The 15,866-nt window shown below is 43.2% G+C and overlaps 1 protein-coding gene and 1 long non-coding RNA gene across 4 annotated transcripts in view; both read left to right on the forward strand.

Moving 5' to 3' along the window:
* On the forward strand, positions 1 to 245 carry LOC118598726. Its single transcript, XR_004947820.1, has 2 exons — positions 1 to 35; positions 116 to 245. It is a non-coding gene; the product is annotated as an uncharacterized LOC118598726 (long non-coding RNA).
* A 6,143-nt stretch (positions 246 to 6,388) lies between these two features.
* The window catches only part of LOC112144615 (ras association domain-containing protein 8), a 15,019-nt gene continuing 5,541 nt past the window's right edge, over positions 6,389 to 15,866 (forward strand). For all 3 annotated transcript variants that reach the window (XM_036211821.1, XM_024269223.2, XM_036211822.1), the window contains exon 1: positions 6,389 to 7,549. The gene's annotated coding sequence lies outside the window, so the exon portion shown is untranslated. The remainder of the gene's footprint in view (positions 7,550 to 15,866) is intronic.

The following is a 15,866-nucleotide window of genomic DNA, read 5'->3' on the forward strand; positions in this document are numbered from 1 at the left end:
GGCTCCTTCCTTTCTCGCGAGCTAAGATCATTAAGGTAACGTCAGTCAGTAAGTGTTAAGAGTGAGCATCAAACAGATGGAGGATCTCATAGATTTTTTTTTTCTGCGCTTTAAGGAGAAGACCCGTTGGTGTTCGCGCCCCCCTAGGAAACAGACGGCGGGATCTCCTTTCTGCTTCCTTTCTCGCCGCTGCTGGGTGTCGGAAGGCGTCAAAAGTAGAACCGAAATAAAGTCTACTTAAGGAATAACGGTTGAATTCTTTTATTTCCTGTTCATCCCAACATCCTTGGCCGGAAGAGCTCGGAGGAGAGGATCTAGGAGAGGGTGGGGGGACCCGTCATAAAAAGGGCATCCGGCCTCCCTCCCCCTCCTGCAGGCAGACAGGAAGGCTGCAGAGACACCTCGCTTGGAATGCAGAGACTCGGAATCCCACAGGGGTTTTATATAAAGTTTATATCGATTTGATATCAAATTTATATTGATTTGATATCAAATTTATATAAAGTTTATATCAATTTGACATAAAGTTTATATAAAGTTTATATCAAATTGATATCAAATTGTTACGTCATCACATCGGAATGTAGAGGTCAAAGGTCACCTGTCAAAATGAGTTTGATGGAAAGGACATACTATATCTCTCTTTGGCCTAATGTCTGAAGCTCTGCAAGGTACTGTAGCTCAGCAGATAGCTGTAATAATCGTTCAAATCCGGAAACAAGCACCAAATTTGGTATGTGTATACTTTAAAAGCCACTTAATATAAAAAACCCGTTAGCCACTTCAATTTTCAAAATGGCAGCCATTTTCCAAGATGGCCGCCATTTCCGGCTTAATAAACACAAATTTTACACGAAAGGTCACTACCTTAGTCAATTTGGCTGGTTTTAGTAATAAATCTAATATTTTGTATGATCTAAAATTATTTTTATGTTATTCTTTTTCTTTTTTTTTTACATTTTTATGAAGCATTTCTAACCAAATCAGTGAAAAAATACACAAAAACTTAACCTTAAATAACCATATTCATAATATACTGTAAACAACAACAAATCTTCCTTATGATAACGTTGATTAGCTTAATTTAGCACCATAACTTAACATGAAGGTAATAAAGGTTGCATATTTAACATGTACATGACAAAAATTAAGATCATAACTTGACTAGCCATCCCAGTGGATTGAAAAAAACGAAAACACAACATCATAACAAAACACTCGTACCATATTGCTGCAACCTCTAATCTTTTTTTCCTATTTACATTGATTACCTTATTTTCTACAAATTAACTTGTTATTAAGGTTATAACAATGAGTTTTTCAACAGTTCAAATAAAAAAAAAAGAAATATGGAAAGTAATGATATACCGGTACACAACATTCAAAACAAATAGTGTACACCTTTGAATCATACTTGTATTTACATTGCTCAGCAAAAAACACATGGCCTTATGATAACAAAGGATATAGATTTGTAATATGTACATTGAGAAATGAAACAAAAATTGACTAGTGGTTTCATATTGAAAAATAACAAAAAACTAAACCCGCGCATTAAGGTAACAAATGTAACATTAGTAGACATAGAAATATAAGGTTAATTGACTAGTCTTTCTAACATAAGATCATGAAAGGTAATGTTTTAAGGTGTTACAATTTCCATAATCTGCACAACATTTTCTCCATCACAATATTATTTGATTGGTTTATATTCATTTATTTTTATGTGCCTCAATATCTTCAGGGATAATTTGACTATCTACACATCACACCTACAGCTGCACAGTGCAGTGCATGAAAGACCAAAGCGGTAGCATTTGCATCGTCCTCGACATTCTGACTTGCACCCACACTTGGTAAGTTGCTGGCAGCTCTGTGCAATAGGTGGAAGCTCAGTCCAAAAGATGTGCCACACATCACCTTTTTTGGTCCAACCCCAGTTGGTAGGGTTCTCTATTTCTGGCTGGGGTATTGTTGATTGACTCCATATGCATCCTGCCTGGAATGCAGCAAGTTTCACATGCTGAAGTAGAGCTGCACTTGTAGGGGGAATGGCATTGTATGGTCTCTGTTTCCTAGCAAACATGTCAAGTCTTGCATCATTAACTTTATCAGTTGTGCTTGATCTGTCATACATCAGGACAACATACTTTTCCAAAACTTTGATGTCTTCATCATCTACTTCTGGTGGGTACTGACTAAGTTTGCCAAACACTGCTGATACCTCATCACAGACTTCCCAGGTTTGCCATGCTGACTTTTTTCCTTTCCCTCGAAATGCAGAGACAACATCACAGCCAGTGAAGGCATGGAAAAAGAGAATTCCGTTGGATTTTCTGAGTCCAAGAGACTCATACAGTTCATGTACCGGAATCCATCTTGTGTTCTATCCATGGCCAAAGGCAATCCACAGCTGCTGCAGACCAGTCTCTTTGAGAGTTGGTAGAACGTTGATTGCTATGACCAACACATCTGTATCAGTGGCTTTGACCATGAGGATTTTGCTTCCTCCTTCTGTTGCATGCTTGGCATGGACAAAAATCGAGTATCAGCTTCTTCATGGCTACAGGGTGTTAAGCCAGTAAGGATGACTGGGTGGTTGCTGACAGCATTTTTTTCTTTGGTGACATTAACAATGTTTTCTTCAGACATCTGTGCAATTTTGTCAGCCAGGAAACTGAACAACTCTGTTTTGTTGTTACTGTCTCTTAGAAAATTCCGCCAGTTAGAGGGGACTTTTCCCTTCTCTGTTACCCTACGCCTGACTCCACTTCCTCTTCTTGTTCTAGCTTCAGCCTTCAGACTTGATTCTTGGTAGACATCAAAAACAATATCTGTCCGACTGTACTTGGTCAAGTAGCCATGAAGGGTAGGAATGTTGAGGAAAAATTGAGTCAAAGTAAAATGAAAGACCGGAAGCTGCACGTGCTCAGAGGTTCTGTTTATTCATGAATAAAGTCAGAGTATTCCAGCGTAACCATTCAGATTTAGTCGACTGAGCCCCCGATCTCTGCTCTCTGCAATCTTTATACCCGAGTGTACGTGACCCGAAGCACAGCACACACACCGCCTTCAATGGGACCACAGTCCTTCTTTGGCAATTGTACCAGAGGAACCTTGGTCAAAACCAGACATTCCAACACATCTATTTCTGTCTTATCTTTCCTGGAAACCCTTGTTAAACCATTTATCTGGACACGTGGCTGGACACTGAATTTGAGAAATGGAGCAGCTCTTTTTCCTACATAATCCCCCCTCAAGGTCGCAAAGCGACCTTCAACCAACGAGAACTCTACCGTCACAAGCTGGCATCAGAACTGCACTGCAAACATTTAAAATTGGGTGCAACACATAACAAAATATACTGAGTAAAATAATGTATATTTATAACTCTCTAGGTACTTCACGAAGATAATACTGCAGTATATATAAGTCTAGCATATGATGCAATTTTGAACATACCATTAGCTCCACTCTGCATTACCGAACACATTAGTTGTCACTTCTTACTGTGTATGTTGCTCACACCGGTAAAACATCTCACAGAAATAGGTTTTCGTCAGTTTGCAGTGATCAAACACAGTGGTCAATATCACACTCAATTATATGCTTTTTTTGTTTTTTTTTTTTTTCTCAAACTTTGTTTCAGTCCCGAAAGTCTTTTAAACAATCTTCGCAGCCTTGCATTCTTCTGAACCTGCAACCAGGTTGCAGGTCGCAGACTCTCTCTTTTGACAGCTCTGCAGTTCCGGACCTGCAGAGGGAGTCCCCTTTCCTTACCCTACTTGCTTATAGGGCAATGACACATGCGCTCCTACAGCTGCGGAAACCAGCTATTCTCCAAAGAATAAAAAGAAAAAGAAAAATAATTCCACCGCACTCACTTTACTCTCCTCATCTGGGCAGGTGGCCCTGGTGCAGTGGTTGAGATGATACCACGTGGTGCTGCCCTCGACTTGGACTGCAGTCGGCGTTGCTCGAACCACCACGTAAGGCCCTTCTCGTCTTGGCTCATGCCACTTTCTCCGGAACACCTTAATGTAGACCCGGTCACCTGGCTTCACCAGCCTCTCCAACTCCACCTGTAGTTGAGACTCCTTACGCTTTTCCTGTAAATATATAGACTTATGGATAGCAGTAAGTTGTCTCACATATTCAGTTAATTCACCTTGCAACTGCTCCAATGTGGGGCCTTTATACGGCTCCCTGAATTGTGGGGTCGGCATTGGTCGGCCAGTAAGCATTTCATGCGGCGATAAGTGAGTAGCGCTATGAGTTTGCATGCGGTAACTCAGCAAACCAAGCGGCAAAGCGTCGACCCAGTTTAGTTTTGCACTAGCACAGATTTTACCAATGCGTGTTTTGAGGGTCCCATTGACTCTTTCAACAAGACCTTGACTCTGTGGATGATACACAGCTCCCAGATGTTGTTTGATTTGCAGCTGTTGTAAGATCCCCCGTGCTACTTTTTGAACAAATGCTGCACCATTGTCAGATGAGATTTTTGATGGGAAGCCAAACTGTGGTATTACTTCTTTGACCAAAAACTTCACCACGGTTTCTGCCCCCAGATCCTTGGAAGGGACGGCCTCTACCCACCTGCTGTAGGCATCGATGATGACCGCCATGTAGCGTTTTCCCTGCACTGTTTTGAGCATATCAACATAGTCTATGATTAAGTGTTTGAATGGACCTTCCGGCACTGGAATGTGTCCAGCCGGGGTTTGAATACCTTTTCTCACATTTCGCAATGCACAGACTTCACATTGACTTAGGATCTCATCCACCATTGCTTGCAAGTAAGGTGACCAATAGCCTTGGTTCCTTATGCGTTTAATCACTTCTTTTCGAGCACAGTTGTCAGGGTTATGTGCCTCAGACACCAGGACCGTCAGAAGAGTCACAGGAGCCATCAACAAGCCCTCATGTGATCTCCATAACCCTTCCTTGTCTGCCGAGGCACCCCTTTTTTCCCCACAGGGTTTGTTCACTCAGACTTGCATTTTGTTGCATCAAAATTATGTCTTCTGTCATAGCCAATGTGTTTATCGCGATTACGGGTGATAGATGCTGAGGTTCTCTTTGGGAGTGACCAGGATGGATTGAATACAAATACATCAGAGGGACAGCACATGTTAGAGGTTTTGGAGATAAAGTCAGAGAGGCCAGACTGAGATGGTTTGGACATGTTCAGAGGAGAGACAGTGAATATATTGGTAGAAGGATGCTGAGTCTAGAGCTGCCAGGAAAGAGGTCTAGAGGAAGACCAAAGAGGAGGTTTATGGATGCAGTGAATGAAGACATGAAGGTGGCTGGTGTTAGAGTGGAGGATCCTGAAGACAGGCTTAGATGGAGGAAACTGATTCGCCGTGGCGACCCCTGAAGGGAAAAGCCGAAAGGAAAAGAAGAAGAAAGAAGATTAAAAAAATATTATAATGATGCAGGTTTGTGTCTGTTGGGTTCTTTGTTTAACTAAATATCAGTTGGTGGCGCTGTATCATCCATTAAATGAAACAGTAGTAGAAGAAAACATTTGTAGTCTTTAGTAAGTTTTTGTAGTCCAATGGTGTGGTCCAGAGCTTTTATATTTCTCATTTTTTTCATTATTATAAACATTCTAAGAAGCTAATGTTGTAAATAAAGTTAGAAGAAATGCTCTGATTTCTAAATGCTTTAGAGTTAAGGTTAGTCTTCTATTTTTTAAGTCCAAATAGGGTTTTAAAACAGTATATTTATATATGTGTGTGTTTGTATCAGAATATCTTCAATGGTTTATTATTTCTTATACCATGGTCCGGGTGAATACTCGATTCTGATTGGCTGCTGGGTGTGGATTAAGTAAGGGATAATACCCGACGAAGTGTGCATTATGAGAAATTAACGCACTACGTGGAGGCCTAAACCGTCCGACGGGAAGCGGAGAAGCTGATTGTGTGTTGTTTATGTTCGAGCTGCTAACTAAAGCCTTAACTTCAGAAAAAAGAAGAAGAAAAATCGTAATTTGTCCGGTCTTTCTTTCAAAACAGCAACACTACCGCTGCAGTTGAGGTCTGTAACGGATTCAGGCTCTCTGCCGTGTTGCATGTCACCGTGACAACAAACCGCATCACGGATCAAATGGTCCGCTTTGTGTGAAAAAACGAGCTAAACCAAAGAAATAACAAGAATAAAGTACTAAATATTCTTTGAATGTTTATTTATTTTGTAAATGACCATGGTATAAGCGGGATAATATCCTCCGAAGAGTGCATTATGAGAAACTAACGCACTCCGCGGATCCTCCGCTTTGTGTCGGACAGTTCAGGCCTCTGCGTGGTGCGTTAATTTCTCATAATGCACACTTTGTCAGGTATTATCCCTTACTTGTTACAATGACTTTTAAAACCATATAGACACACATTTACAGACAAAGCTTCAAGCTTTCATTTCATGTTGGAAATTATGGCTTAACGATTTTTTGACAACCAATCCAGTGAGACCTACCAATTGTGAGAGCAACCTGGTCTCCCCTATTTGATGTTTTCCTAATTTAAATTTAACACCAACAGTAGCTGGATATAACTACCTGGCGGGCTGGATCTGGCCCCAGGGCTTGACTTTGACACATGAGCTCTACAGTGTTCCAAAACTCTACGGCTGTAATATACCAGTATTATAGCAGAATAAACAGAGTTGTCCTCAAGAACTTCACTTAAGTCTATGCAAACAAAACAAAATTAGCAGCTGCAAACAGACAAATTCTTCATTTCTTGAGATGTGGGGCAATAATCTATTTCCGTTTCCACTTTCCAGCACTAGATGGAACTGTTGAGTTATTTTTATGTTTTTTTTTTTTTTTTTTATGATTTTAGAGAAGAACGACACACAGGAAGAATCCGAGTTTTGCAGGTTTCTTAAGTATCCACTGCTGACTCAGCTTCATATCTTTTCCTCGTCTCTGATTCCAGATGAACACCGTTATTGGGGACAGACAAATGGAAAGACGGAAGTTTCTGGGTGGAAGGCAGGAGTCATAGAAACAGAGGTGGGTGGTGACAGGAGCCACTCCCTTGGTTTCTCCCGGAGGAACCTGGTTTCAGTGTCACAGTGTCTTCGCTGTTCAAACACAGGAAGGAGACTGAAACCTCTCACAAGACAGAGAATACTCCAGAAGACTGCTCTGCTGAAAGATAGAAGCTCTTTCCTGAAGGGAAACCAGTGTGCCGCAGGACCTCAGAACTATCCAGAGAGGAAAACAAGGTTCATTACTATAACTGTTTTCAAAAGAAGGCCATGATCTGACTTTATGTGACGAGTAAAGTTCAAATATTACAGAAAATCTGCATAAAAGGCAAATAAATTACCATAACGCGGCGTGATGTCAAACGGCACAACCAGCCGGGCCGCATTCCTGCACTTGGCTCCGCCTCCTCCTCATTCCTGGGTGAGTGAGTGTGAGAGAGGAGGTGAGCGCTGAGGTCATAATCTTTAAGTCTCCCAGCAGCAAGAAGAGCGAGGAGGTGAGGAGAAGAGCAGCGTGGATGAAACAGAGAACAAGCTGAACTTCAGGGTGAGTGTCTGTCTCTGCCAACACCCAGTTTTATCGTTTCTGTTTCCTTCAGCATGAACCTGCTCTTCTGATTTCAAACACACGTCTCACTGCGAACTCTGAGTGTTCTTCTGACCTGTTACAATAACTCACTTCATTTTTACAGTTTCACAGACACTTTTTTACAGTCTTAGTTTAAAAGTTAGTTTTTTTTTAAAATTCCTTTTACAAGAGGGGATAAAGGTGGAGAATTGCTGCTGCAGTTGGAACTTCATTTGAGGAGCCAGCATTTGTTTCTGTCAGAGGTGCACTCATGTCCTGCAGTCTTCAGCCTTTCCATGTCGTTTGGATTTTAGATGTTTGCTCTGCTCAACAGTTCAATTTCATTTTCATTTCAGAGTTAAGTTCTGTTAAAATATCATTTAAAACAATTCAGTGCAGCAAGTTGCAATGAGGGAGGTTTCTACTGAAGGCATTTTAATGTTTTATTTTAGTCTCTACAGAAAAAGAAAATAACAAATGAGATCAGAAAAAAGAGCTGCTGTAGGAGCCCTGATGGCTGAACATCTGTGCTGCTGTGTGACAGGAAACGTAGATGGAGATCATCCTCATCACCTCCTGCTTTTGTTGCTTCAGCTCTCATTGGCCCTTTTCTGGAGTTCAGTGATACTGACCCCCGTGCTGGGGGAACTCGGTAAACAGAGTATGTGTGGGCGGAGTCTGAGCCAGGAATGTGTCCGTGTTCTGCAACATTCCTGACTGTGAAAACCTGTCTGATGTGGAACACATGACAGGCACACCTGCTGAGGAGGCTTCCCACTCTCAGGGATCCTGCTTATCTTCCAGGTTTGCCCTGTTTCTCCTGTGTCCACAGTCAGACATGCAGATAATGCAGAGTCTCCCCTAAAACATCAAAACATCAGAACATGTTGTTCTGCATTCATATACCAGGGAGACTGATTACCTGAAATTCCAAAATAAAAGCCCTTTGGCTTTGGTCGTTTGTGCTTTTAAGTCCGACAGAAGAGCAATTATTTGATTATTTTGAGTTATTGACTTTAAAAGGAGAGTGACTCCCATGTAAGCATACTTTCTTCACACTTAAAACAGAGAACATATGTAAACATTTGAAAATAAAGGAACAGCTGAGCTAACATTTTTGAAGAATTGTTTGTTTTCACCATTGATTATAGAAGGGCAGAGTCATAAGTTTACTTTGTAAAAATTGGCATTTTTCCAAGTGTTTATATATAAATAAACAAATCCACTCACTCTTTATTATACTTAAAAACCTAATTATTAAAAGTCAAATTTGTCCCTTTCACAGCTGAAATGTCCATACCCCTGGAAAAACTTGATAAAGCCACAAAAAGCATTATCTATCTTTGACTGGAGCTATGTTTTATTCTGAAAGTGTATGAGTCACTGTGTTTTATTTTGAATGTGTCTACCTCTGACTAATCTAATTCAAACGTTCTCATTCTGCTTCATCATGCTTCACTGTGTCTTTGTCATGTTGGGTCCATGTTTTCCACCTTTCAAAATCATCAGATTATGAGGAGCGGGAAAGGTCCGGTCCAACTGAACTGGAAAAAACCTAAGCAGAGATGAGAGGAACAAGATGCTAGCTTAACCAGAGTACAGTCCAACTAGGGACCAATCTAACAATGGATTAGTTTAACTAGACAACAGTCTAACTAGAGTTCATTCTAACTGGAGATCAGCCTAACAACAGACTTTTCTTACTGGAGGCAAGTCTAACTAGAGAATAGAAAAGAATAGAATAGTCTTTATTTGTCATTTCACTTGTACAATGAAAATTGTAAATGGTAAATGGCGTATACTTGTATAGCGCTTTCTACCCTCCTTCAAGGGCCCAAAGCGCTTCACAGTCACAGACCCATTCACCCATTCACACACACATTCATACACTGGTGGTGGCTCTGCTGCCGAACACTGGCGCCAACCTCCCACCAGAGGCAAATTGGGGTTCAGTGTCTTGCCCAAGGACACTTCGACACATGGGCGGGCAAGGCGGGAGTCAAACCCGCTCACTTCTGATCAGGAGTCGACCGCCCTACCGCTGCACCACGGCCGCCCTATTAAATTTAAAAGCAATCCCCAGTCCTATAACAATAAATATAGAAGAGAAGTATAAGAGTATAAAAGTATAAAACAAAGTCCTAGTGCTGGATTTAAAAGATATTCCTATTAAAATACATAAATATAAATACTAAAAGATAAAACCAAGCACACATCTCCCATTCTGCATACATCATACACATTATTGCACAGAAACCTTTATGTTGAATTTAAAGAGACTATTGCTCTTGGATATAAACTGTTTTTAAACAGATTGGTTCTGCACTTCATTGTTCGGTATCTTTAACAAAACCGGAGTTTAGACTGGCTATGAATTACTCTAACTACAGTCCAGTCTACGGACTAGTCACACTAAAGACCAGCCCTAGACAACAATCTAACTGGGGACTTTTATAAATAGAGACCAGTCTAAATACAGACTAGTCTGACTATGCACTAGTCTAACTACTAACTTTTCTAAAAGGGGACCAGTCCAACCACAGTCCAGTTTGCTACGGACTACTCCAACCACAGTTCAGTCTAGGTACCAGTATCGCTGAAGACCAGTCTAATTGGACAACAGTCTAATCAGAAACTTTTATAACTAAAGTCCAGTTTAACAAAGGAATAGTCCAAACAAAGTCTGGTCTAACCTTAACTGGAGTTTATTGCAGACTGGTCACCAGTCTGAGAATCATGGTGTTGGTTTTATAGATTTCCCTTGATGCCATTTTTACAGAAGGAGATCTACTCCAACAGGAGGCCTAATTTCAGACGTTAATAGTCTTAGTTTACTGTTTTTTATTTTTTTTGGCTCAAAGCTTCTGATGGTCTTGATCTTCCACAGATTTTACTGGTGGGTAAAGTTTAGCAGTCCAGCAGTAGTACAAAGGATGCCTTGTATCAAGAGCTAAAACCCAAGCACGTTCTCAATTTACAAAAAAAAATGTTTATTTAAAAAATAGGTTGTGATTTTTTATTATGATGGCAATGGATTTTTGTTTTCATTATTTACTCACCTTGTATGGAGTACATTTTTTAATAAGTGGAAGAAAAGCATGAAAAAGAAAAGCGTCCCCTATCAGTAGCTGTGTTTCCATGTTCAAAATGTCCTTGATCAGATCAAAGATCAGATTTGAATAGAACTCTGCATATGGACCCTGAAAAACTTTATCTGATTGTAACAAACGTTTCCATGTGCCACACGGTTGATCAGAATAAATCATGTTGACATGCGCAGAACTGTCTAAAATACCGGAAATAGTCGTAGAAGAAGAAATGAATTCTGTTGTAGACAAACAAAGATCATGTATAGAGCGAGATGATACCCTGAACGTCCTTTCATTATTCTTAATAATATTTTTAAGAGCCTGTTCCTCATTCATTCATCTCCTTGACCGCTACTTCCCTTTCGGGATCGCGGGAGTGCCGGAGCCTAACCCAGCTACTGACGGGCGAAGGAGGGGTTCCCTGTTCCTCATAATGTTCTAAATCCATGCGGGAAATGTGCATATTGTCATCACGTAAATATGTGTGAATAAGATTAGTCTTTATTCTATTTGGATGTGATCGGAAATATGAATTTATGTGATGTTTACATAGTTTCTCAGGACTGTTCGGTGCACGGAGCGGCATTTCCGCATTTAAAAGCCGCCTCCGCCGGCTCATACCGTCCTGAAGCCGCTCTGAGAGACAGTTCTCCGGGAGACATGGTTCTCCTGAATCCAGCGGGTCTCTCGCGCAGATCAGCCGGACGGACTCCAGTTTGAAGCTCACACCGTAACAAAGTACCCCCGTGTGCGCTCACACATGAAAGCTGTGAATCCGCTTTTCTACTCAAAGAAAAGAGTTCACTCTCTGAGAGCAGCTGATCTGTTGGTGCTCCAAAAACTGCCAGACCCTCTATGCATGAGGTAAAATCCAGCACAGTAATGACACACGATCAAAACATGTTTACATGCAGCTTGATCGGATCTACCATCGGTATAACTCACCTGTCTTGATCGGAAAGAAATTGGATCTGAAAGAGTCTGATCGGGCCAGAGTATTCTGAACGGCGTGTTTACATGACGCATTTCTGTTCTGATCAGGCGTTTATTCCCATTACTTGGGGCCATGAAAACATAGCTAATGTTACAGGTTCCTGCCACACTGACCCGACAGTCTGCAGTCAACACTGATGGGTTTGGGTCTGGGCAGAACCGAATCAGCTCAGCCACCTTATGGAAAAAGCTGGACACCTGTCAGCAGCAGAAACTCCCATGATGTTGCGAGCCCCAAATGAACAATCTGCTTCTCTACAGCAGGAAGTTGCATCTGAAATACTGGTAAACAAAAACAGCTTTTAGGAAGAAGCAACTGAGAGCCAGCAGAAAATGATAGACAAACATGTGATGGTGTATGAAGTTATATGTGTGTGTCTGACCACAACTTTTTACACAGAAAAACTTTTCCAAAGCTTTATTTGTGTTTACTATTACAAATTGTTCTGTAGATGTACGAGACTTTGGTTTGAGGAAATTAAAATAAAATGGAAGAAGCGAGGTTACAAGAAGCGAAACACAAAAGTAGTAGTTTCTGAAAGCAAGAATGAAGCAGATGCTCTTCAAACAGGATTAACACTTTAACACTGTAGTTTCAGTGTTCTTTGCTTTACTGTAACTTTTCAACGATTAACACGATCAACGTCATTCCAGTAGATGATGAAGGAGGAAAGCGGCGCTTCAATCTACTGAAATTATCGTGTTAACAGTTGAAAAGTTACAGTATGTTAAAGACTTTGTGCTTGAGCCTCACTGTGACGCCTCAGGTGTTAAAGGAAATAAAAGCGACAAAGCAGAGTCCTGTAAAACGGAAGTGTTGATTTCAGGAGTGATGGATGTGATGTTCTGTATCGAGGCTTCAAGGGGAGTTGTGGAGGTGGAGCCTCCCCAAAGCGAGTATCGAGGCTTGATTCATCTAGCTGAAAATGAAGACGTCTCGGTCTGCTGGTGCTGGGAACGTCTGGCTGAACCCTCTGTCAGGGAGGTCTTTAACTACCACTTCTGGGAAAACTTCAAGCAGGTACCGAGGGAGGTTGGAGACATTGAATCCGAGTGGACCATGTTCTCCACCTCTATTGTCTCTGCTGCTTTCTGGAGCTGCGGCCACAAGGTCTCTGGTGCCTGTCGTGGCGGCAACCCCCGAACCCGGTGGTGGACACCGGAAGTAAGAGATGCTGTCAAGCTGAAGAAGGAGTCCTATCAGGCCTGGCTGGCTTGTAAGACTCCAGAGGCAGCTGACAGGTACCGGCAGTCTAAGCAACTGCCAGTACCTGAGTTTTGGAGGCAAAAACTTGGTCCTGGGAGGAGTTTGGTGAGGCCATAGAGAAGGACTATGGGTTGGCCTCAAAGAGATTCTGGGAAACCATCCGGCACCTCAGGAGGGGAAAGCAGTTTTCTGCAGGCACCGTTTTCGGTGCAGGTGGGGATCTGCTGGCCTCAACTGGGGACATTGTCAGGCGGTGGAAGGAATACTTTGAGGATCTCCTCAACCCTGATGACACGCCTTCCGTTGAGGAAACAGAGGCTGAGGACTCTGGAGTGGAACTGTCCACCACCCAAGCTGAGGTCACTGAGGTAGTCAAAGAGCTCCTCGGTGGCAAGGGTCGGGGGGTGGATGAGGTTCGCCCTGAGTACCTCAAGTCTCTGCATGCTGTGGGAGTGTCTTGGTTGACACGTCTCTGCAGCATTGCGTGGCAAACAGAAACCGTACCTCTAGACTGGCAGACTGGGATGGTGGTTCCCCTTTTCAAGAAAGGGGACAGGAGGGTGTGTTCCAACTACCGGGGAATCACACCCCTCAGCCTTCCTGGGAAAGTCTATGCCAGGGTACTGGAGAGGAGAGTCTTTCTGATAGTCTAACCTCAGATTCAAGAACATTAGTGCGGTTTCCGTCCTGGTGGTTGAACAGTGGAGCAGCTCTACACCCTCTTCAGGGTGCTGGAGGATTCATGGGAGTTTGCTCATCCAGTCCAGATGTGTTTTGTGGATTTAGAGAAGGCGTTTGACCACGTTCCCCGTGGTGTCCTGTGGAGGGTGCTCTGGGAGTATGGGGTCCGGGGAGCCTTACTGAGGGCTGTTCGGTCTCTGTATGACCGGAGCAGGAGCTTGGTTTGCATGGCCGGCAGTAAGTCAGACCTGTTCCGGTGCACGTTGGACTCCAGCAGGGCTGCCCTTTATCACCGGTCCTGTTCATAGTCTTTATGGACAGAATTCCTAGGCGCAGCCAGGGGCCGGAGAGAGTCTGGTTTGGGGACCAAAGGATTTCATCTCTGCTCTTTGCAGATGATGTTGTTCTGTTGGTTTCATTGAGCCAGGACCTCCAGCATGCATTGGAGCAGTTTGCAGCCGAGTGTGAAGCGACTGGGATGAGGGTCAGCACCGCTAAATCTGAGGTCATGGTTCTCAACCGGAGAAAGGTAGTTTGCCCTCTCTCGGTAGGTGGAGTGCTCCTGCCTCAGGGGGAGGAGTTTAAATATCTTGGAGTCTTGTTCACGTGTGAGGAAAGACCAGAGCGTGAGATCGACAGGCGGATTGGAGCGGCATACGCCATTTTGCGGTCGCTGCACTGGTCAGTTGTGGTGAAAAGAAAGCCGAACCAGAAAGCAAAGCTCTGAATTTCCAGTACTCACCTGTGGTCATGAGGTCTGGGTCACGACCGAAAGAATGAGATCCCGTCTGCAAGCGGCTGAAATGAGTTTTCTCTGCAGGGTGGCTGGGCTGTCCCTTAGAGATAGGATGAGGAGCTCAGTCACTCGGAGAGAGCTCGGAGTAGAGCCGCTTCTCCTTCGCATCGAGAGGAACCACTTAAAGTGGCTCGGGCATCTGATCTGGATGCCTCCTGGACGCCTCCCTGGTGAGGTGTTCCGGGCATGTCCCACTGGGCTGAGGCCCCGGGGAAGACCCAGGACACGCTGGAGAGACTACATCTATTGGTTGGCCTGGGAACACCTCGGGGTCCCCCCAGAGGAGCTGAAGGAAGTGATCAGAGAGAGGGAATTCTGGGCATCTTTGCTTAGACTGCTTACCCCCACGACCCCGTCCCGGATGAGCGGAAGAAGATGGATGGATGTAAAGAATTAGCTTGGAAACTCTACACTACATATTTGATCAGAGTTCATTCAGATAGAGCTGAGGGACGGGTGGGGGGACAAAGTCCACGGTCAAGACGAAGCAGAAGTGCAGTCCACGGCCAGGAGTGGGAGGACAGACGACCCACCAGGAACCCCCCCCATGTTTGAAGTGTCCTTGCGCAAGACACTGAACCCCAAATTGCCTCTGATGGAAAGCTGGTGCAAGTGTTCAGTAGCGGAGCCACCACCAGTGTGTGAGTGGGTCTGTGACTGTGACACAGTTCTGGAGCTTCTGTGTCAGGGACATGAGGGGTTCGTTTTTCTGCTTATCTTCCATCTGGGAGCTCTCCCTCTGGATTTAAGGTCCAGCTCCTGCTCCAGCTTTGTCTCGCAGGCCTGTTTCTCCTGTCCCAGTTGATGTAGATGCTTCGGCTCAGGTTGGTGTTTGAGCTGTTGACCAGGAGCTTCTCATACCCTCTCTTAGCTTAGATAACACAAACTTTTGCAGGGTGAAGATAGTGTGACAATAGTGTGGACAGAGTGTGGGAAATTTACAGGAACTATTGTTATTATTAGGAAAAAAAATCTCTCCCTTAAACACAATGGCCTGGCCTTATCTCAATATTTTAATAATAGGATCATTGTCCAAACCCAAACCACCCTCATATGGCTAAAACTCAGTGCCAAGTCGGTACTGGTAATGTATAAAAGACATGTCAATTACTTGTTTTCTATTCAGTTATGGTATATTCCAGACAATAATTTGACCTTTACAGTGATTGTGGGCTGGTTCATATAGGAGTGGATGAGACTTCATTCCAAATGGGTGAAGGAATCAAAGTGAACGGTGAAATCTGTGTTTACTTCTCCTTGGGGCCCGTTCCAAGAAGCAGGTTCAACAAATTTAGAGTTCAAACCTGAACTTAGAGTCACTGGACTCAAAATTCCCAAACTCTGGGTTTTCGGTTCCAGAACAGCTGAAAATGTTTGATTCAATCAACTTGAAGTTGTTAGAACCAGAACCAGGTGTGAGCGTCGCAACCATTAAAAGCCCCGATCAATGGAGCAAAGACAGCACGATTCACCATGGCAACGGGGACAAACATCTGAGTTTAGTACTTCCGGCGGCGGAAATTGATAAGT

This window comes from Oryzias melastigma, linkage group LG5, assembly GCF_002922805.2.
Source record: "Oryzias melastigma strain HK-1 linkage group LG5, ASM292280v2, whole genome shotgun sequence".
Classification (NCBI taxonomy): domain Eukaryota; kingdom Metazoa; phylum Chordata; class Actinopteri; order Beloniformes; family Adrianichthyidae; genus Oryzias; species Oryzias melastigma.